We start from the raw sequence: 24,292 nt of genomic DNA on the forward strand, positions 1-24,292 counted from the left end.
TGACTCATCTCACCTTCAACATGCTTTTGGCTCGAGAGATTGTGTTTTCTCCTCTTTTTATCACTTCCATGCTGGCAGGAGCAATCCAGTTCAATATCAGCGACTGATAATGCAGTGTGGGGGGAAATTGTTCATTTTTGATTGAATAGACATGTTAATGTTATTGGTATGTAAATGAAAGGTGCTCCTGACGCATTCTGCCTCTTGACACTTTCATTTCAACCTGTCTTTTGGGGATGTTCGCCTCCAAGGAATGCATTAAGGGAAATCAGCCATGAGCATATAAGGATGAAACAGGATAGTAAGCAATGTCGGTATTGCACATTGAAGTAAAAAATACAATGATGTCCTTTTAATTGAGCTACAGCAAGTAGAACTCTTTTCTAATTTCCTGCACAAAGCCATGCAAATTTATGTAATAACCTAAAATACAAAAATATTGCCAGTTAGCTTTTGTACTGTTTGATGTAGCAAAAAAGAATTAAACGGATGTCATTGTTAGCAATATTCGTCTTGAAATCTGTTTTCTAACCAGAATAATTATGTTTATTTTAATTGAATAAACAAGAGGCAGGCTGAGAGTTGCAGAGCATGTAGAATAGTTTTCAATCAACAGTAGAAGAATATTATTACAAAACAGCTCCTCTTATCTCTTCACAGTAAATAACACAATAGAGACCAAGGAGACACAGTGTATTAAATTCCTCTGACAATAAGATCTCATTTCCAAAAATAGAATATGCATTGAACAGTTTTTATTTATGTACAGTCCATACAAAACAAGTGTCAGGGATTAATCATCATATGTAAAAGTTGATGTGATCGTACATGATTTTTGCTGAGCATCAGCATTTCAATGTCCACTTTTTATTTGGGCTTCTGAACACAGTGATCCTCCAGCCTATATACAGGAGCATGTTCCATCAAGGCTGGTTGATCTTTTTATTTGAATAAAGGTTGCAGGTTTGCTGTCAGCTAGCTCACATCTTGTATTTTCATTGTACAAAGTAAACGTGATGCATAAATATCAGAACACCAGTGCATTTTAGATTCTCAAGAAAAATTAATACTTGGGCTCTACAACAAAAGAATTTACCTAAAGTCATCAGAAAGACCACCCCTTTTAATATCTTAATTTCCTTTATTATACATGATACACAATTCCTCTTCTATAACCTGGAATACACAACGGCAAACTAGATGTTACATTCCTCATTTATTCTGCATTTTGTCAAATCATTTTAAAACTCTTTTGTCCATATTGATTTTTTTTTCAAAAGGAAAGAAACGAAATTTATTACAAATAATATTTTTTAAAAAGTATTTATTCTACTTTTTCTCAAATTTCAAATTACACTATTCCCCATTCTCAGGTCAAAATTATTCCCCAATACATACACATTCATTGCTAGTTGCTGTGTTCCATTTAATTTCGGCAGTACTTCCCTGTGATAAACAAAATGCACAACAAGAAAGTGTTGATATAAATGTACAAAGAAGATGCTTCCTATGGGGTATTGCAGAGCTAGGAAGTTCATAGTCTTCATACAAATATATAAAATATTTCAAAATATCTTCATTCATTGGAATACATTCGGTTTGTCTTGTCAGACCTGTGCGACAAATACAAGACCAGAAATTAATCATGTGTCAGTGCACTCACAGGTATTTTGAGGGCATGCAGAAAAGTACTTGTAAGTTGTGAGGGGGAGTATATTCCCTGCACCAGCAATTTTGCTTTCACTCAGTGTACTTGTTTATACCCAAGCTCAGGGAATACAGAGTGGGTGTGAAACAAATCTTTCTGATCCACTAGCTTTTTCCGCCCACACTCCAAATCTCTGTCTGATGAAACTTGATGACTCTGTTAAGAGCTCAGGCCCATAAAGCCTTGAGTTTTGCAGGTGGGGTGTGGGGGGGCTCCTGGGCTGCCCCTTCCCTTGGCCAGCAGGGTCCAGCCCTGCCCAGATCCTGGGACTCATGCTTGGGGAAGCCCCGGCGCAGCTTCTGCAAGCACAGGTGGCAAATCCTGCACTGTGCCACAGCAATGTGGCCACGCCACAGGTAGTAGGGACACATCAACTGGATAAAAATCAAAATAATATTTAATTTTACCAGGAAATACTATTTACTGATATAGACATATATATCACGCCACACCACAGGTAGTAGGGACACAACAATTGGATAAAAATCAAAATAACATTTAATTTTACCAGTAAATACTATTTACTGATATATACATATATGTGTATATGTATTAATTTTCGATATTTTTTTCAGCTGCTTTGGTTATCCTCTTCTCTTGCTTCCTCTGTTTGCCTACTAGAGTCCTTACTGGCAGTGAGTGTCCTTCTTTGTCTCCTGTCCAAACTGAACAGTCCCAGGGATTTTCAGCCTCTCTTCTTTTGGTATTGTATCTGTTCCTGTAACTATTTTTGTGACAACTTCCCTCCTCCCCTGCTTCTGCTTTAATTTTCATGACTGACCAGCACTGAAGACAGTATTCTAGATATGGTAGGGTGGTATTTTCTGTGCTGTTTGTATAAATCCCATGGGAGTTAATTTATTTACTTATGTAAAGTGAGGTGGGGAGGTGTTTAGCTGCTGTCTGGGGAATTATGAGCAATTTCCATTGACCTGTCTAGAATGACTCTTTCCTGCACAGTCACAACTAATTTGAAGCCCAGCATAGGGTCTATTCCTTTTGTCTTTGAAGTTAACAAGTATTGGCAGTTGCTGTTCATACCAGCAGTTCCAGACAGCTCAATACTGAAGAAAACAGGTTTTGCAATTAACTTTCAAAAGCTCAAGACACTAACTTTCTCAGCATATAGATTTAAACAGCTAAGATGTAAGCGTTTGGGGTGGAGCAATATCTCTGTTTTTGGTAAATTTTATTGATCTCATGAACCTTTAACATATGAAAGCAGAAAAAAAAAAACACAGGACAGAGAAAAAAAGACAACTTTCTATACTTCACAATGTGTTACATAAAATCAGTCTTTGCTATGCTCCTGAACATGTGTAGGCTGCATACATTTGAACAAATATTGGAAGGACATTCAAAAGACTGGAATTGCTTAGCTTTGAGAAGAAACACTTCCCTGGGGAAAAGAGGTGCTATGCAGAAAAACCCTGCCTAGCTTACACTGACTGCTTGAAAGTGCTAGCGAGTTTTGAATAAAGAAGTTGAATGTTAATTAACTTGACCTGAAAATAAGTGAGGGGGTGTCATTGTCCACAGGAAAGAGGTCATAAATCTACACATAGTGCTACTAACCCTCTATGGCCATTAGCAATCAACCAACCTAATTGTCTCATAGCCTGATTCAGTGAGGCAATGTACTATTTTGTTTCATTTGAATTTTCCTTCCAATAAGGTAATTATCTTTCTGATCTCAAAGACAAAATCCAACTTTAAGGCTGTATTTGATGGCTCCCCAGGGTATGGCACGTGTAATCCTGTCCTGTATAATTAACACCTGCCTACACACGCTCTCTGTGTGTTTCCATCGAGTATTCTCCTTTCTTTTTCAAACTGTTCTGTGCCTGTTCCTGAATGTCACAAGGTGACTGTTTTCTAGTGGTGGGTGGATAAAACAATTCTGGCTGTGATTAAACTCGGGTGCTCAAGTCTGGGATCAGGAGAGAGAGCATGCAGTGCGCAGCAGGCACATCTGAGCATGTGGTCCTCAATGTCACAATGGTTTTCAGATTCTTCTGCTGAAAGAGGCCAATGTCAGGTTCTGCCTTCAAACACACCCTGGGCTGGTTTATGGCATGAAGGACATCTGTAATTTAACATTCTATTTTTTAGGATTACATTATATTTTTTGTAGCTTTCTAGCAGATTCAGCATCTTAGATGGTAAGGCTGTGTTTCCTGCAGGTATCATCCTGGAGACGAAATCCACCCTGCATGGGAGCTCCATGCTTATCTTCTCCAAGTATTATAGTTTAGCCTTTCCTCATTTCCTGAGCTCCAAATACCAGCCCTCCTGTGCTGTGTACATCAAGCCCTCAGGGATCTTGGTGATCAGGGTGCAAAGAAGATGGAGCCAGGATATCCTCAGTGGTGCCCAGTGACAGGACAGGAGACAACTGGCAGAAACTGAAGCATAAGGAATTTCATGTAAGCAGGAAACAAAACCTATTTTGCTGTCAGGGCAGTCAAACAGTGGAGCAGATTGCCCAGAGAGGTTGTGGAGTCTCCATCCTTGGAGATATTCAAAACCAAACAGGACACAGCTCTGAGCAATGACCCTGTCCTGAACAGGGGGTTGGACTGGACAGTCTCCAGAGGTGCTTTCAAGCTTCAGCCAGTCTGTGAGTCTGGGAAGAGCCTTTGTTTGTCCCAAGGGAAGCTGTCCTCCACTCAGTGAGGGCCAGGGTGGATTTGTGAGTGAGGTACAAGGTCCCTGCTTGCTCCTGCTTTGCTGTGGAACTGTCAGAGAGTTTACAAACTAAACCAGCAAGGTCTTATAGACAGTGTCACTGTCTTGCTAATAATAAAAGTAATCTGGCTGCTGGGATTACTTTTAGCCACGTGCTCCTTTTCTTCAAATACTCCCTTCTCATTTCCCTATAGATCCCAAACCTTTGGTACCCAGGTCCCGCTAAAAACATAATTAATATCACTTAATACCTCTATGCCTCAGATCTGAAATGTCCCAGCTGGCATCAAATCTCATTCAGATGAGCAAGCATCTCACTTCTTCCCCCTCCTATGGCACAGGAGTCTTAGTAGGCAGCAGATCCATCAAAAGATCTACTGTCTCCAGTTCTCCCAGTCATAACTGAGACATAGCAGCTCTAGTCAAAAGTAACGCAGTCTTCTAGGAGGCCATGCACCTACAAGACCAGCTAATTAGCAGGAGGAGCAAAAAACATACTGTAGCGCCCAAGAACCCTGACACTTGCCATCCAAATACAGGAACAACCAAATTGCCATGATGACAAACCTCGCCTCAGTGCTCAGATGCTTAGGAAAATAAAGCCCACTGTTCTCAAATTTTGTCTAAAGCACACTACTTGTAAGCAGTGCTGTTTAAACACCTGCTAATAATATTAGCCTTCTCTCAGGTGTACTCTCTGCTCTCTGGTTGCTTATAATTGCTACCTGAACTCCGTCTGCAGTCAGCAGACTCTCTATTATCTCCCCATGATGTTCCAATCCACTCAGACCTCCCTCTGGCTGGCTCAAATTCTCTCTCTCCCAGATCCCAAAGGCACGTTATTTTTAGAGCTCAAACTCCTCCAGAGATCAATGGGAGTCTGTAAACTCAAAAATAGGTTGCTTGTGGTACATTAATAATCCTCACAGCTATGTTCCCTGGTTATTCTTCCAGCTGCTGCAGCTTATCTACCAGAGCCTCTCTTGCCACTCCACTCAACCTTATTCTACTGAACAACACTGCCATTTTAAAGAAAACAGAAAATGAGGTACTTGATAGCAAATACTTAAATGTTGTCCTGATTAAGGATGGACTTAAGCACATGCCTAGTAGCTTTTTTAAATAATGGAATTAGAGTTTTTTTCAGCCCTCGAGACTTTCTCCGTTCCCTGTCTGAGAATCTGCAGGGCTGTGATTGCAGTCGGTGTGATGCTAGTGTTAGCTTCTGGGACAAAAAAGACTAAGTCCCTGAGTTTTCTAGCCACAGCAAAAAGCAATGGCTATTTTTATGTAATAAATGATTTATGTGCTATTCAACATAGATGCAACTTCAAAAATAAATCTAAACATATTAATGAATTGCAAAATCTCACTTTTTTTTTCTTCTTCAAAATGACAGTTACTAATGTTGCATCTCCCTTTCTTTTTTCCCTGACAATATGCCCAAACTGGTTAACAGCAAGCAGATAAAAGGTTTACCCTAAAAAAATCACCAGTAATTCCAACTGTCAGTATTTTCTGGCCTTATACAACATGTTAGCTGAAAGAAGATGAAACATTAAATTAATCCAGATTTTGGCTGTATCTCCATATATGCAATAAAATGACCACATTCAGTGCTAATATTATGTAATGAAAGACCGTCCATGAATCACCTGAAGGCTAAATAAAATTTGTCTTCATTTGAACAGTTTCCAGCCTTATATATTTAACCCTGAGATTCTGTTAAGGCAGCTTATTTTATAAGTAACTTTACAAAGGAGAAAACAAGCACATCCCATTAGCACTTCATAGAAAATCAGTGATTATAGCAAGTGCACCAAGGTTCAGCAAATGCCTCCCACTCAACAAGCTTCCAAAGTGAACGACCACATGATGTTTACTCCTCACCAGAACCCATTTATAGATCTCTTACTCACCACTATCACAGTCATACGTGCAATATAAAAGAAAAGGCAGCAAGAAGCCCTCTATTTGGGAGCAGATGGGGGGTTACAGTTGAAGAACTGGGTCTTTTCTTTACAATACTCTTTAACCAAGCTGTGAAGCATGATTTAAATTGTGAAAACTCTAAAGATTATAATCAGTTGAAAGCATTCATTACATACAGTCGGCATTGCACATGAACAACACATATGGCACTTGAATCAAATTTTGCACTGACTGGAAAAAATTGATAAAAAGGGTCAAAAAATGCCTCCTCAAAAGTGCAAGTGGGAAATGAAGGTAATGACTTCCTGTGGAGTTAGGAGACCCAGGAAAGCGTTTTGTTCCCACAACTTTTAAATGACGTCTGGACATTCCTAGCAAATAGCACCCTGGGAATGAGAAGGGTATCGGTTTCAGTAAGGTAAGAAGGGGACAGAGTTCATGAACTTTCGTTAGTCTGGAGCAGAATTAGCCTAGACTTACAAACACACTGATCTTCAGGAGGAAAAAGCTGTGAAAAAGGTAGATCCAGAGACATATCTATATTGATTGTTGTAGTGAATTGAGAATGTGAAATAGAGATGGACTATCTCCTTTAACTCCATAATTCTCCTACACATCTGGTAAAAGCCTTGTCCTTCCTGAGATGGTAACCTGAAGTGCCAAGGGATCTGCTTTATTTTGTCTGTCCTCACTTTGCTTTGGTGGTCAGCACTTGTTAAGATCATCTTCTCCTGTGCAACCGCTTTAATGTTTACATCGTGTCTGGAATCACTGTCCACACAGATGGCGGAAGAAGCAGTAGGAAGTCAAATGTGCTCCAGGTTAACTTATTAATTCCATGTAGAGCCATCAGAGATGTTTTATGTTGCAAAGAGAAATTCATCCTTTGAATCCCTCCCAGTGGTAGCTGGTTGACTAAATGAAAAAGTCTTCTTTTAATTAAAAAATAACAGAATAACAATAGCAACTCTTGTATATCTGAGTATCTCTCAAATACCTTTTAGAATATATTTGCACTCATTCATAGTTTCTGCGCATGGTCCTGGGCTGCCAGCTCTAGGTGGCCCTACTTTAGCAGGGGAGTTGGTCCAGATGACCTCCAGACGTCCCCTCCAATCTCAACCATTCTGCGAATTTGTGAATTACTGATTAAATAATTTTTCCTATTTTTTCTTGCACTTTACCTGCAATCAGTTGGAACATGTGAGGAAGCAGCTAAAAATTGAGATTCAGGTTGCGCATACACATACTCATAGAGTTTCAAAACAAAAAAGTTCAAAATTTTTTATTCTTTAGGTTTGTCCACAAAGCATACTAGACAAAAATGAGGTCTTTTCCACTGAAATAAAGAAATTATCTTTTTGATAATGAACTTTGATTATTTTCACCATGAAGAAATTATTGAAAGCCATATGCTCACTTTCTCATATAGATGTTGTTCCTCAATTTAATTTACATCTGTCCTCAGACAGTATGACATGAGAAACTTAGGACAGTTTTGACCCTTTCCGCTGTTTGTGGTTTGGTAGTACGCGCACAAGGGAGCTGCAATAGAGCACGGCGTAACAGCGTGTCTAGTCAACAACAATAGAACTTTTCATTTAAGACAAAAAAACAGTCAAGTGAAAGCAATCCTTGCATTATACTGTTGTCAAAATTCCTTGTTACCTACACTGACAAAAAGCTTTGTCAGCAAAAGAACTTGAAGAAGAGAAACAGTTTAGCCCAGTGGCTCTGAAGTGACAGCTATTGATTGAAAGTCTTTTGGATCGATATGTTAAGGCAGGAGATTTATGTCCTGCCAAATAAGGAAGAAATCTGTGGCATTTTTGAAAGGTATAAATTGTGTACTTAGCTGACATAATTAAGAATGGCATTGCACTGACCTGATGGCTGCCATAATAGTTGAAGTGGTCAAAATCGACATTAGATATCAGTATGTGGCTGAAGCTCTTTGAAGGATTTTTGGCTCAGTGCAGAAATATTAAACTGTGCCTGGATTCTAGGTTGTTCCCTTAGTTATTTGGAGATTGCAACTACTTGGGCACAGCAGTTGATTCTTGCAAGTGGTTCCCGGAGAGTTAATAAGCATGAACAAGAGAACACATGAACACATATAATTTATGGTGAGGTTTGCACATAGATTCCTAGCTGAAGCCTGCTGAAGCAGCACCTTGGCTTCTTTACATTCATCAGTGTGCTGGTTTTGGTTGGTGTAGTTACTTTTCTTCATAGCAGCTAGTATGGGGCTGTGATCTGGATTTGTGCCAGAAAGTGTTGATAATACAGGGGTGTTTTCATTACTGCTGAGCAGTTCTTACACAAAGTCAAGGCCTTTTGTGTTCCTCATACCTCCCTACCAGTGAGTAGGCTGGTGGTGCACTAGATGTCGGGAGGAGACACAGCTGGGACAGCTGACCCCAAATGACCAAAGGGCTGTTCCATACCATATGACATCATGGTCAGCATAAAGCTGGGGGAAGAAAAAGAAGGAGAGGATTTCCAGAGTGATGGCATTTGTCTTCCCAAGTAACCCTTATGTGTGATGGAACCCGGCTTTCCCGGAGATGGCTGGACACCTGCCTGCCCATGGGAAGTGGTGAATGAATCCCATTTTGCTTTGCTTGCGCACGTGGGTTTTGCTTTACCTATTAAACTGTCTTTATGTCAGCATCTCTTGGCTGAGATCAGAAAGCTGCCTAAAACAATATGTTATGGGCTGCTAGTTGTCATCATTTAGATGAAGTAACCCCTTAATGAGCACATTTTCATCTTATGGATTCACTACAGACCCTGGTATAAATATGCTGTTTATATGATAAAAATCAACAGTTTCAAAGTCAGGAAAGCATATCTCGAGGTTTATCATATCTGAGTAGTTCATAAAAAGACTGAATTTTTAAGGACTGTTTATTTATAACACTTCAAAATGGTTTTACAAAAAAACCTATACAAACTCTGATATACTTTCCGTTATCAGTATTCCTGCTGTGACTTTTTCTGGAGCTACTCTTAACATTTTCTCTCCACAGTTTACATGTCTTAAAAGATGGTGGCTGTAACATATGTTTACCTCACATTAAATTCAGGTTTTAATTTTGACTTTCTGCTTTTTATTAATGTTTTCCCTCCAACTTCGCATAACCTAAAGTGTCATCCCTCTAAGATGGTTTTGCAGGTCTGTCTTCAATTTTTGGAGCGTATGAGGTCATTTGTGATTCTTAATGGGAAGTAAAGATCAAGTAGTATATATCAAATGCTGTGATTAAATTTATTTATGAGGTGCTGCAGTCCTTCCTTCTACCTCTGTTAATAAGAACTATGCTGTGGTACCTACTACCTTTGAACTTACTGCCTTCTGAAGTTGAAAAAAATTTTAAAAAGCCCACCCAAATATTTTTCCTCTGTGCTACATTACTAAAGCTTGCTAGGTTCATTCATTCAGGTGTGTCTCTAGAATAATTATTTGTTGTAATTATAAATCAATATGGGGGAAAATTTTTCTCTGAGTTCATGTTAAGCTATTCTCATTCACCTATAGCACCTCTGCTTTAAAAACGATTTGGATTCTCAATGCAGGCATCACTCAAGGGCTTGGTTCCTTTATTAAGGTATCCTGATCACATTAGCACATATGCCCAAATAGTCTGTTAATGAAGCCACATGGCCTTAAGAGCTTAAGCAGTAAAAAATTTATGACGCCGAGATTAGAAAGGGATTTCTGGGATAGTTTAATTTTATTTCATTTTTATTCCCTATAATAGCTAGTCAGGTTCTCAAGACAAAGGCTAACAGAGACAGTGAAACTTCAGGAATTATAGCAAATTCATCAGTGAGGAAGCCGAGGCCTGAGAGCCACCCCTGCAAAGTGCTTACTATCTCCTTTGAGGTGCTACAAATCCTATTGATTTCTTCAATGATAACCAAAACCATTTAGCAGCTTGCAGGCACAGGGTGAAAAACATACAGTAGAAATGCACCTGGGTGATGGTGCACCACAAAAATGAAAAGATGTTGCTAGGTCCCCCTATGAAAAACAGCCTCAGACTGGTAATTGTGATGTCTACAGGACAAAGAAATGTACAGAAGGGGCCAGGCTAAGCACTATTAGAAGTAAAATAAAGATTCATAAGATCTTCAGCACATTAAAAAATCAGCAATAAAAATGCACTACTAAAAGATAAAGTCTAAAGACGCTGTGACATTTGAAGCAATAGGATGTCTTTGTTGTACTGAAAGTGATGAAGGCTCTGTAAGGGGGACTCATTGATGCAATATGAAATGTACTTGCTGAGAGTTAATTGCATGACTGGAGTTTCTCAACCAGGGTGTTTCTCTGAAAGTGAAGTTTCCAGCTAGGAGAAAAAGTATACAATGGTCAGTGCTCTTGCTACAGGGACTCCATGCAGTCAGTGCTTGGTAGCCCACCACAGGGATAACTGGGGGCAAATGCCTCGTAGGTGTCTGCGGCAAAAGTACAAGAAGCAAGAACACAATGACTGGCATTGTGCTGTGTAACCTGGATTAAACATAGTCAAATTATTATAAGGTTAAAAAAACCCAGAATTCCTGGACTGTTTCAAAAGGGACTTATGAGTGTAGGGGCCACAACCTTCTGGCTGGTTCATAAGCTAACACATCACAAGCACTATGGCTCCGAAAAGCCAAACCCTTTCATGTCCCACAGCACAAGCATGGGGACCAAAGGCATTTGGCACTTCTCAAAACCTTGCTGCCTGCTCTCATGGCGGTCCCATTCACTCTTCTGGAAGCTTCACCCCACCGGCCTGGCCAGGCTTGGCCAGGCACTCGGCTCACAGCAACCTACAGGCAGCTGCATGGGCCAGCCACCACCAGAGCCTGTGCCAAGCAGCAAAAGAGGATGCGTGGTGGCATCTCATGGCCTTGTAAATCCTCGGTCAATAGCCTGGACTATAACAATCTTAGTGGCCTGTGTCTGCACCACAGCCGTAGCATCAAGGATTTGAAAACGCTGAACAACACGTGTTGGAAGTACTTAGAAATGTTATTTGTTATTCAGGATGGACAGGAAGCTGGAAATCTTACAAAACAAAGCTTCATGCAAAAGGTGCCTGATTTTGTTTAAAAATTTTGATTCTTTCTCAGGAAAGTGAAAATCCCCAGATATTCTGTGCTTTTCTGTGAAAATTCAGGCAACCTAGTTTTCTTTTTCGTAAAAAATAGCTGATTTTGCAAGACTGAAATTTGGAGAAAGGTGACCTTATTTTTACTGACATTTTTATTGCAGGGTAGTGTCTTCCAGTTGAATCCTTTCAGCAGTCTTATTTTAGTCCCTCAAACAGTACAATAAAAGATTTTTGGAGTGGGCTATCACTCTCAAGATCATGCTGTTTCATGCCATATGAACTCTAAAATGCATAACTGTGCTACATAATTAAATGATGAGCAACGATTTTCAACTAATTGTTTTACTACATGAAAGACATTCTGGATGAAGGCACTTGCCTCGGAGTTCTTTTACACTGGCACTTCATTTGGTGCTAGCTCTCCAATCAAATATTAAAAGCTCTACTGTAAATTATGTACAAAACTTTCTCACCAATCTGAATGCAACATATCACACAGCAAAATGCTGCTGCTGGAAAGGTTCTCTGATGTCACACTTGAATGCTCATGTCTTTTGTCACTGTCATGCTGGCTGCCACTCAATAGTCCTGAGAAGCTGGCATTTTCTCCAGAGATGCATGCTCAGTGGTAAGCAACACTGCTTGGTATCTGCATGGATTTTGCATACTGAGAAGAGTTAAAAAATTATTTGCATTTTTAAATCAAAAATTGTAAGCAAGAGAATCTGAACTTTTATTTTGCTGGAGATGGTAGTTACAGGGGCAAAGGCTGCAGAAAGTGAAATATCTGGCTTGTTGCTGATTCCCGTGGAGTCCACAAGTGCATGCCCTCACTAATGGCATTTCTAATGTGCCATTGGTCTTTGTTGCCTCCTGACATTTGTGGAGTTGATGGCTTTTTCCTTTTCAAAAAAAAAGTTGAGGAATTGAATGATAAAAAGCAATACTAAAGCAATATTAAGTTGATAAATTACTCACATATGCATCAGTTAATCACTCAAGACTGAACACATAGCCTAATAGTGGTTATTCATATTCAAAAGTTAAGATATAGGTACCAAATTTTCTTTCCCCCATACTTAAAGTGAGGTAGGTTACTTCAGACACGTACTGGTATGTACAAAAGATAACTCAATGCTACTGTGTTCGTTTTGTAGCCACACAGAATTTTGCAGATATGAAATGGCCAGGGGAAAATTGTTATAAATTGCAGTTTTCAGGTAGCACAATATAAGGTAGACTGTACAGTGTGTTAATTCACCTGTACCGGCAAATACATAAATACTCACCATCAGCTTCCATACTGTCTGATTTTTCAGTTCCTACCAGATTTTAATATTGTCTCAGCACTTTTATTTCATTAGTCTTCAGAATTCACATATCCTCCAGGATGCTGGCTCTGCCATTCATTTTTCATGGCAGATACTCTCCACTTCTCATGCAACTTTAACGTTTGAGAGGAAAGGTCTAAGCATTAGGTGTTAATTTCTTAGGCTTTCAAAAGCCATGTGTTCAAACCTTGGCGAGGCAGAATTTGTCTTTCATTTGTCCCTGAAGAAAATGTGCATTTCATGCTGGTTTTAGAAAGGACTGTGTCACAAAGAGTTTTATAAAACAAAGTCCAATCATCTGTGTCCTGAAGGTAATTGAATTTTGGTGTCATTTTTACATACATAATTTGGGATTAGAGCTATATATATTTATATCATGACTATTTACGAATTTCACATTCCAGGGCAATGAAACTAGAAGCAAACCATCTTGGTGTACTGTGAACACAACCTTTCTTCCTTCAGTGAAGCAAAAGAGGAAAATGACAGGAGAATTATTAGGTTGGATAATTATGGGAGAAAAAGCCGAGTTTGTTTGATTTGTTGTTTGAGAGCTGGCATGCGCTGAGGCTGCTGAAGTTTATTTAAAATGCAATGAGCTTTGGTACCTTAGAATATGCCAAGAGTCAAACTGGTCCAACATTTTCTGATGGAACATTTCTCCACTGGGAAAGGTTTATGCTTTGAAAGTGTAACTTTTTATGGAACCATCTTGCTTTCAGCAATTCTTCTGTTGCAACATGGAACATTGAGCATGACTGATCTGGGCAGTTTCTTATCAGCCCCCGTGCTGGCTCCCTGCAGGCTGCCAACAGGCTGGTGCAGCCCTTTGATGGGGGCTTCCAAGGGCCAAGAACTTCAACTCTGCCAGACTTGAAATCCCTAATTCCTGCTCAAAACTTCTGCCATCCAGAAGTTGCTGGAAGCAGCCGGTTTCTCTACTCAGGGGATAAACAGTCTGTGTTTTTAAACTCTAAATCGTATGGTTTAACCCCAGATATTCCTGCACCTTTGTGGTCCAGATGAGGGAAGGGCACAGCTCTGCAGTATAACATAAAATTGGCGTGTCCAGAATGGTTCCACAGCTTCTGCCTTATCTCAGTTTCCTGCTGCATCGATCTCCACTTCCATTCTGGTGTGTGATGTCAAACACTTTAATGCTGCCCTTCAAGATTCATTTTGACAATTCCACACCCTAAAAACCATACTATATGCCCTATCTCCCACGGACTCAAAGACCAGATCATGAGAAGTTAAAAAAAAAAAATCCAAATAATTTTTTCGTTAACTTAATTTCATTCTTGATGATTTGAGCATGAGGGTTCACTTCTCTCCATTTTTCTCTGCCACTGCAAGGATCTTTGTAAACATGCCATGATGAATGGGTCAGAAGCCAAGCCCTATGCAGATGCTAAGCAATATTCACACATGTAATAATAATAATTAAAAAACCCCTGTTCAGCCCAAAGTGATTTCTAGTACACAATAAGACACAATTCATGACACAACAACTTTGAGACAAAGGGAGGCGTAAGGAAATAGCAACTCGGTTATATTTGGTACAATAATTAGCAGACTTAAAATAGGAGCTGCTCACCTGCCGATGCACAGCAATTAAATACTATTTTTATGCTATAAGCTTCCTGAGCCATCTCAGGCCAGTGTTTTGAAGGCAAAGCATTTAACTGGTTAAGCTTGAAAGCCCCTCGAGGCCGGGCACTTAACGTTTTTCTGGAAAGCCGGTGTGGTACCTATTTACAGCTTCAGAGAGTTTGAAGTATTTTAGAAGTCTGCCCTCTAGTTGCCCTGAAGAGTTACCGTCACGATGCAGTATTTACGTGTACGGTTTGATTGTGGTTTTTTTTCTCTCTGTAATAATTATTTCCACTTCTTTCCTAAAAATATTTTTTTAAAAAAAGATCAACCCCCTCAACTTCTGCCAGCAACCTAGAGTGTAAAGCAACTAGATTCAGCCTTAGCCCTTTGAGCAATGTTCTCTACCAGAATCATGATATAAGTTGAGTCGGTAAAACCACAATTTCGTTTGAAAATTAATGGTTTGGAAAAAAAAAAAAGGGGGGGGAGCCTTTATTAATGACAAACCCAGTGAGCACAAGAAGAGAAATAACAGTCAGAAATGAGACTTTTGCATTTTAGCACTTCACGTGGCTGAAGGAGCCACAGGACAGACTGTTCCTTTACGTCACTATTGAGACGAGGTCGGGGGAAGTAAAAAGGCTCATTTCGGTGGCAGCCAGGGAAACCCAAAAGGGCAGCAGCACGGAGAACCTGCTTCTGCCACCAGGGTGAAAGGGAAAAAAATCCAGCGGGTTAATTTACACAAATCCCTTTCGGACAGAGGGAGATGATGCCTTCGCCAGTGAAGACAAAAGGCTCCTTGGCACTTAAAACCCAAGAAATCCTCCCTCCTCCCGCCTCGCCCTGCCCGGGGCCGTGCCCGGCGCCGTGGCGGGGCGGGGGCCGCGGCAGTGGCGGCATCAGGGCCGGACCTGGGGCCGTGGGGGGCCGGGGCCGTGCCGAGGCTACCTCGCCGCCCCCCCCGAGCCAGCGCCGCCCGTAGCGCCGGCATCTCCCGCCTCGGCAACCGGAGGAGGAGGGACCGTCCTGCAAAGGCTCCTCCGCTGCCGCCGGCTGCGCTCAGGGCTTCAAAACTAAACAGCGATTAAAGTTACAAAGACAATCGTCCCGCTTCTCTCCAGAAGCCGCCTAGAGCTAAACCTTAGCGAGGGCTTTGCCAGGATCTCGGGTTCGTCTGAAAGTCTCAGCAAAGGGATGCAGCTTTGCTGTAATGTCAGGGTTTTTCAGAGATTTCTCTGGCATTTGGACAGTTTGAAACTCTGCGAGGCAAACCTCACTGCTCCATGCTGCCCTTCAGCTGAAAGAGAAGATGTCCCCAGAGATCCCAGCCAGCTAGAGGGATGTTTAGTGGTCCCTGCTGAGGTGCAAGGGCAGGGGAGGTTATTTCTCCTCACTGCTTTAGTGCGGCTGTATTGCAGGAACAAGGATGAGAGGTGTGGGAGTGGTGGGTTTGGGGCCAGCCAAGTGCTGCTGCTCCTGAAGCAGTAAGTTCTCTCAGATTGATTTCTTTGCTTCTAATGCATTAGCAGAAAGCTCTGTGATCTTGGACACACTGAGAAGGGGCTCCTCTCCAAGCAAGAAAATAGAAATAGCTGTTTGGGCAGAGGTATCCAATTTATTCATCATGAATTCTGTCTCTTCTGCCACCTTACCCAGGCTGTACTGCAAATAGCTTACATTTGACTCTCTGCTAGTTACAGTTTCTAAAAATGCTACTTTCTCCTGGTCATATGGCTTCTTCCTAACAGCATTCTTAATGTATGAGTGAGTGTTGTTCCATATAAATAGAGTGTACTTCTGATATGCCTACAGATAATATCACGCATGATTGAACCGTGATTAACTGTGGTACTATTCATCCACCTGTTTTCTTTCAATATAATTCTCGCATGTGCAATAAAAAGAGAGGGTCGGAGACAGTGGTCACACTCCTGCGAATACAGGTACAAAAGAGATGGAAGTCAGCTATGGTTTTATTTTCAAAATATTCAAATTGAGACTGAGAGCTCTCTGTGCACTTTGCAAATACTTCTTCTGAAATGCGTAGCACTTCATAGGAAGCTAAATACACTGAAAAAATACAGCAAATGGGAGGAAAAGGAAGGGTTGTAAGAAAGCAGTTGCTAACTGTCAAAACTGGTCTTTCCCTAGTTCACAGTCTCTGCAGCCTCTTCTGAATGTTTAACACTCCTGTCCTGGATTTCCTGGCCTCCTTGCTATGGAAAAGCAAGAGGTCTTAATCAGCTCAGGAAATTTGACAGCCGTCTTGTACATGACCCAGAGGATCCCTTCAGAAATGGATAAGTATGAAGGTGAGACATCATACTCAGGCTGCTAATTTAACTTGACATATAACTGATTGTATTAGAAAACTGCGTATTCTGACATCTGGTCCATGCAAGATATGCTTAATTCCTCACATTATCTTGCTTCTTAAAAGCCACTGCAGGTAGCACGGTAATTGTCTCTTCGTTGGAAAGCTTATTGTCTGGTCATTTAATATTTGATAAATACAGCTGCAGTACACATGAAGTTCTTTCACATCAATAACTACTGTGTGTATATATATATATATCTATGTTGTGTTGATAGGGTTTTGTCATTTATTAGAGCTTCAAATGTAAGTCCATCTTTTTTCCATGGAATAAACAGATTTACTCAAAACATAAATGAAAGCGTTACAGTATCTTGTCTGTACGAGACTGTACACTTGATTTTGCAATCTGTGACAGGCAAGCATTTAGAAATGAGGTATTAGGATTGAGAAAACACATGGGAGAACTAAATTTTACCGTGACACCCTGTTTCACTAAAAAAAATGGGTTTTGGCTAAACAGAGAAAACAAAATAACAACAACAAAAAGTATGTTTTCCACAGAGAAACAGAAGGAGAAGGTGAGAGGAATCACCTGCTGTTGAAAAAGAAAAAAAAAAAAGACATCCAAGACAAAGTGGTTTTTGGTTTTGAACTTGCACCATCATAATTTACAGTGGAAAACATTGATTTGGCTCATCTCTGCAGAAAGGCTTTTCTCAGAACATATAGGTAGCAGTTTCTTTTGGAGTACTCCTGCAGTTCTATCAGTGCAAGTCCTGGGTCTGACTGCAGAAAGACACAGAGGCCCATTCACTCTTAACAATGAACAATATACAATTTGCATATTCAGATTTGAGGAGGGATTTTGAGAAGCACTTAAGCGATTCAGGAGCATAGTTTCAACTGAGTGGCAATAGGATTGCACTCCTTTGTATTGGGGGAAGACAGTCCTAGCAATTTAGATGCCTTAAGTGCAAATGGGACTTAGGTGCTTAACTCCAAAACTGTGACCCTCAAAACCACGGTCCAACTACACTGTACACTTAAACTGTGCTCATGCCCATCTACAAATACCTTAGTTTTTACAACTTGCTCAGCTGAGTACCTGAGAAACATGAGCAGCGCCCAGAAAGTTGGTGGGTTTCCACAGAGACCTTTCTCCTCAGCACCTACCTAATTGCATCAGGTTTGCACAAAAACACAGCAGCAGCTACCTTGGTTTCTTTTAAAGCACAGCTTGAGGAAACTGTTGCTACACAATTTAGCCTATAGACAAGGTACACAGCAGTCCACAGGCTAAGGCACATGGAAGCAGGTTTCCCTGCTGCCAGCTGAGCTCCACATTGCTAAGCTGCCGTCAGGCTCACTCGTCCACAGATTAATTTAAATTCATTTCTGCACAGCAGCCTAGCTTTAGCTCAAAGTCAAGAAAGGGTCCCCCCGCCAAGGTAGCCTGCAGCCTCCGGGGGAGGCAAGAAATGTGGGGTTTAATCCTTCTGAGGAGAAAAAGAATTGATGTTCTTTATTCATGCATCCTGGCTGGGTATGTGTGATAATCACTGAGCCAAGGCAGAAGGGAGGGGCCACCAGCACGTTCCTTCTCTTGCATGTTTTCAAATTGTTCTTCTTGTTTTTAAAAAAAGTGCTCAGGTATAAATCTGGAGGAGATGGTTCGCACTGTAAATCTAATGCAAGGGGAAATGGCTTCTGGCTCTAGGTAGGACATTGCAGAAGACAACCTGATTGTTTTCAACGTTTTCTATTATCTGTATCTTAACAGCTCTCCACATAAGCTTTACAATGCTGTTTGCAGAAGTAGATCAAGTTTTCTTAACAGCATATGCAGTGCCATCTTCTTGAGGTGGCAGAAGACCAGGTTTCTACAGGGCAGAAGGTTTCTGAATGGACCCGTGTGATAAGGTGAGATGGGTGAGACAAGGGTGTCAACCTCCCTCTCTTCTCTTTATAACCTTGTATGTCTCCTTACAGTCAGTTTCCTCTTGGGAGGGACCAGGATTTGTCCCTGAGCAATGCTACTGCACCCTGGCAAGGGAAGACAATGCCAGCCTTCATCCAGCCCTTGGGTCGCAGCAATCAAGGCAGAAGTTGGTGGCATAGGCTCTGGGCCACCTATTCTCTGCTCCTGTCTGTCTACCCCCAGGATCTGGGGCACTTCAGCTCCCCTCTTTAATGGTGAAGCTAGCCAGCCAGGAGACATTTAACAGAAGGTAGAGTCCAGGCAGTTATATCCACTGGAAACTCATACAAGAGGATCACCTCCACGGTCAAGAGAGACTTTGGGAGACACAGAGCTTGTAGTGCCTCTCTGAGGCAAACGAGTACATAGCAGTGCATTGTGTTCTGCCATTCCCCATGGCTACCAGAAACAGTTGCCTGCATCATTCCGCCCAAAAGGTATCTGATCCCTGTGCTGTTAATAAAATCACAGCCACTGGTGAGGAACATCAAGGAATACTCCATTGGCTCAAGGCATTCTAATGCCATTGCATGTGATTTTCATAACAGAGGCTTGCCTTGATGGAAAGAGTTAGATGCCAAAACTTGCACTGCAGGTGGGGTCTCAAGGATTTTGCCTTGCTGAAGGATGGTTAATCTTCAGCTCAAAAATGAAGCCTTTAGTCTCAGGTCAGCGCAGGCTTCTCTGGGAGCCAGTCTCTAGTCACCACCACGGTGTCTATTACAATAAGTCATTTAAGGAGCTGGAGCTAATTTCTCTGCTTCTCATCCAGCCTTAGGGTAACAGATTTCTTTAATTCTTAACCAAACTACAAAAAACTTCACACTTGGACATGTGACCAAGTTGCCCTGTGACCCAGCAAGCTACTGCTTGCCAGCTGAGTTATGGTGTTTGGCTAGGTTCAATCTCTTATTTTCTACGTGTGAAGCAGAACATGCACAATTTCAATGAGGTTTCTACTGGCTTGTCAAAGACTTTGAAGCATTCACATGCTTAACAGAGATTCAGGTGCTGTCTACTGATGTGTTAAACTGAAGTAACTTGATAAACAACACTTAGCTCCTCCTTAAAAAAGCAGAAATGATTTGCCCCAGAAGTAATTGTTCGAACATCTAGTAGCAAATCTATTCTAAGACATGCCTTACTTGAGAAGAAAAATAATAAAAGCACATAAAGAGGAAAGGAATGCAATACTACCTCATTGCATAATTTGGTACTTTTTGAATAAAGGGCTTAATTTTTTTTTTTAAAAAAAGGTATATATGAGATGTGTCTGTCTGAATTTACTTTCAGCAGAGTGGACTGAAAACTGAAAATATGTCTCTTGTCTTCACAGAGAGAGTTCTTCTTGTCTTGAGCATTAAAAGGGAGAAAGATTACTTTTTCTTTCAAAATAAAAGCTTCCATTCAGACCCTGAAGAGACAGATTAGTTCAACTATTTTCATTAAAAAACCAAGGAAACTGAGAAATTCAAATTAAAATATCTGAGATCTTGAAATTATGTGTACAGCAGAGGACATACTCTGTCTTGATCTTTGACAGTCCTTGAGAAGAATACTGCACTCAAGAACAGCATGATTTGCAAACGCAGAAACAACTGGAGGTTTGCTTTTCCTTGCATTCTGCCTACTTCAGCTCAAATATTTGGTTTGAAGTCTTCAGATTCGTATTTTCTTCCATTTCAGTACACACTTTGTGTTGGTTTCGTCTTCTATATAAAGGCTGCACCTTTCAAAGCCTTGAAATAACACCACCTAGTTATTGCCATCATGTCCTTCCCTCAGAGCAGCAGCAGTTTGGCTTTGGGGCAAGTTTTTTTTGTTCTTTGATGTTTCCTCAGTCAAAGCAATTTAGTCATTCCTGCTCTCTCCTTGTGCACACCAGTGTTGCTGCTACCACTGCCATTAAAATTCACTAACACGGCAGGGGACACGGGCCGGTTAGCCTGCTTCACCCATGGTTCATTTGCTAGGACGCAGGGCAAGTACGGCCATCGCCCTCTTCTTCCCTAAGTGCATTCACGGCCGCAGCTATTGTTTGCTCCAAGATTACATTTCTGTACTGTGAAAGGCTCTGCAAGGCCATGCAGGAGTAACAGCAATTTTAAGATGAGGTTTGCTCCAAGGCAACAAATAGGAACAAAGACTCAGGAGAGCTAAAAGCTGAAGGACTTGATTTTTTTTTTTATCAGTTGAAAAAATGAGTTATTAAATTAAAAGAAATATTATGGCAACTTTTCCAAAGCGAGGGAGTAAGTTCTGAAGACTAAGTCTGAGGGGTTTATTCTGCTTTTATTGAATCCATATATATACATGGAGCTCAGTCATTGGTGGTCAGAAACAAATACAGCCATACTAATATAATCACTAAATGGAAGGAGAGAAAACCAGACCTTATATTTGTTCCCAAGTTCAATTAAAGGTTAGTTCACCTGGGTTTCCTTTCAACTAGTGACAATCTGCAGCAAATCAAATGTGAAGAATAAACTGTGACCAATGCTGAGAGTAAAACCAATACACATTCCCATAGGAAATGCTTATTTATGACTGTGTACTTTGTTCTCTTAGTGCATGGAAATACATTGTATTTGAGACTGCTGCTGCAAGTCAAAGGGGAATTAGGAGGGGGGAATTAAGGAAATGGCAGCAGATACAGACAGCAAAACCCAGTAACATCTGCAGAATAACATTTCCACAGTAGTGTTGCCAATTGGGCAACAGATGTTGGGATCACTGTAATGGTGAGCTCTACCTATATAAGACGTTTTACTACATACGGTGAGCTCTACTGTTATACGATGTTATCTATTCTCATAAGGAATTTGCAACTCAGCATGGAACAGAAGTAGCCTTGGCACTAAAAAAAGCTACACAGTTCAAAATAAGGCACAGGAGGAGCAATTTGGTGGCTGAAGCAGGCCTAATCCTAAGTATAGCGTAGGGCTCATGACACATGTGGATGGCCAGCTCCCAGACAGGGATCACAAGGCTCACGCAATATCAAACCATCTCTGCAAGAGATTAAAAAGTACAGTGGCACAGTAATTTATGTGGTTCTTGAGCACGAGACTGTGAAAACATAATTGGCAGTCTTTTATCAAATGAAACGAACAAAAAACTATAAACCAAAATGATGAGGCACTAAATTTAGAAGAAAATTCATTTGATTATCACATCAGAGCCATGATATTTCAGTTCATACTGTCAGCTTAATTGGCTACAATTTATGTAGATTTGATAAAACTATCTGAGCTGTTAATAACGTAGGAAGTTGCACTTCATGTATTCAAAAGCAGTTAGCTGTTTTACTCAGATGTAGGCACTAGAAAACCTTTGTGCTGAACACATTTTGAACTGTGCAAGGTTAGAGAGACTGGAATTACTTATTATTTTGGATTCCTGATGACACCCGTCATTACAGTGTCTGAGTGCTCCAGGCATACCTAATGCTGATGGGACAGAGAAACAACATCACTTTCCTCTCACTCATAACTCTTTAATAGTGGTCAGTTCTATTTTTTTCCTGCTCGCCAAACAATATCTAATGCCCACAGTTCCTTGGTTACAATTAGTTCTGCATGGCTTTGTATGCATATGGCTCATGGTAAGCACCATATAATTCACAGGACTTTCTCTAAATACCAGGGTCGGTTCACACAGCAAATAGCTGGAGTTTTAGGAATTCCTGATATCCCGTTCTGACATTTCTAAGAGGAATACACTCTAGTGGTACCTATTTTTTAATGTTGCAATGCATTCATATTACCTCTTAATACATTTAGCAGAGATAAGCGAGAAAAATTCTACTGACTGTATCCCCTCTTCCCTCATCACTGATCTGTCACACCTATTATCTTCAGGAGGCTTCCTGCCTTTCTGAGCTTCCTTTGAGGGACGTCATCCCAGAAATTGCATCCAACTCAGGGAATTGACTAAACAGTTTAGTTCTTACAAAAATCTGTCATGAACAGCCCTGATGGAAACATAGAGATTTCTGTATAAAAGAGTCTGACAATGGAAATTCAGGACCAAGTAATCAAGAGAGTGATCACAGGCAAGCTGTTATTAGACAGCAGTGACTATTTTTTTTAAAAAGAGAATTTTCAGCTTTCAAACAAAATACTTAGAAGTTTCTCCAAGAAAATGACGGTTCTCACTTGAGAATGGAGCAGAGATTTGTGGGTCCACTTTGCTAGCATGGGAAGTATTTTGTTACTTTAAGGGCATTAACATTTCAAAGGAAGAGGCTCAACGAGGAAATTTCTTCTGTCTTTGTGTAGAGGCTTGTTTGTCTCTACATGTCTGTAAACTCTCGAGTATAGCAAAGGTAGAGAAGTAAAAAACCTGCTCATGTTCTAAAAATTAATAGTGATTTCTTCAAATTATTACTTTGTGCTTATCTCTTCCAGTAAAATAAACGCTCTGCTTGAAGACAGAGTTTGGAAATAAAAGACTTTGCATATTTTATGCTTTGAAAAAACACAAGGATCCATTCTTGTAGTTTGCTTTGGAGCAAAACGTTTTCTGATTGTTAAGTGTTTTTTTTGAAATTATTAATCAGTTTTCAAAATCACAAAACTAGTTTATGAAGAAGCATTTGTTGTTCATAAGAATAAGCCCTGTTGTTTACTCAGTAAAATCAACTTCATAATGCGCACCTTCAAGCTTTTTAGGCATCTAGAAAGCAGAGTCTCTCCAGTCTGCTCTTCTCCTCACTTCCACCATTCAATAAGAGAATGTGGAGGAAACCTCTCTTTGACTTGCAAAGGCCTGAGGAATAACATAGTGGGAGCTTACCACAGCATTTCGTTGGTGTTAGAGAAGAGACTCTCAGGTCACGATGGAGAGCTGCAGAGTATGTTAGAGACAATGAACAAAATTTTTACTTATGAACAAAAAACTCTGTGAAACAAAACTTTTTTTTTTCTTTTCTTTTTTTTTTTTTTTTTGCTAGAAGAGATAACATGATTCCAAAGGTTCCTCTGATGTTAAATTATGTCCTGGGGATTCCAGTTTTGTCTTTGGAAAGAAACTTCTAGCTCTTGTGTTTTAAAGTCTGAAAGTATGATAAAAGTAGACTCAAAAAAACCTAGAAGGCAAACCAAAAGAACCTTAAACATGCTGCTAAAAAAATCTTAAAACCCCTCAACTACCTAGTTTCTTAGAACAATTTTACAAACAGAAGTGATCTGGCAAAATTTATGGCTGACCATGAAATCCTCAAGTGCTACTAATCTGAGAACTCTGAACAAAAGACGGGAGGATGGTAGGAAACCAAGGATAGAAAAACACAAGAAGTACTTTGAAATTATCACAGGCCAAACAGAGAGTGGGTCCAGGGTTGGCCTGTCACTGGGCACTACTGACAAGAGCCTGGCTCCATCCTCTTTGCACTCGCCGTTCAGGTACTTACACACATTGACGAGATCCCCCCAAGCCTCCTCTGACTTTGGCAGAAGGTCGCTGCAGAAATTCTTGCAGCACATTCTCCTTCTTCATCTCATTGTTCCCATGCCAGCTAAGGAGATCAGAGCTCCTGACCTACCTTGGTATTCTCTGGAGGTAAAATTCCCTTCTCTCATGTGAGGGCTGGCTACTTGGACTTAATCAAATGAACACATTTTCTTAAAA

The 24,292-nt window shown here is 40.5% G+C and overlaps 1 protein-coding gene across 7 annotated transcripts in view; it reads right to left on the minus strand.

The window, feature by feature from the left end:
* Positions 1–521: 521 nt before the first annotated feature.
* The window catches only part of SMPX (small muscle protein X-linked), a 40,734-nt gene continuing 16,963 nt past the window's right edge, over positions 522–24,292 (minus strand). For 5 of the 7 annotated variants that reach the window (XM_065658381.1, XM_065658386.1, XM_065658385.1 and 2 more), the window contains exon 5: positions 522–1,613. The gene's annotated coding sequence lies outside the window, so the exon portion shown is untranslated. Of the gene's footprint in view, positions 1,614–5,349; positions 10,684–12,145; positions 12,339–24,292 lie in introns of those variants that run through there. The other 2 variants (XM_065658384.1, XM_065658383.1) reach the window with 2 other exon arrangements.

The sequence above is a fragment of the Caloenas nicobarica genome, chromosome 1 (genome assembly GCF_036013445.1).
Source record: "Caloenas nicobarica isolate bCalNic1 chromosome 1, bCalNic1.hap1, whole genome shotgun sequence".
Lineage (NCBI taxonomy): Eukaryota > Metazoa > Chordata > Aves > Columbiformes > Columbidae > Caloenas > Caloenas nicobarica.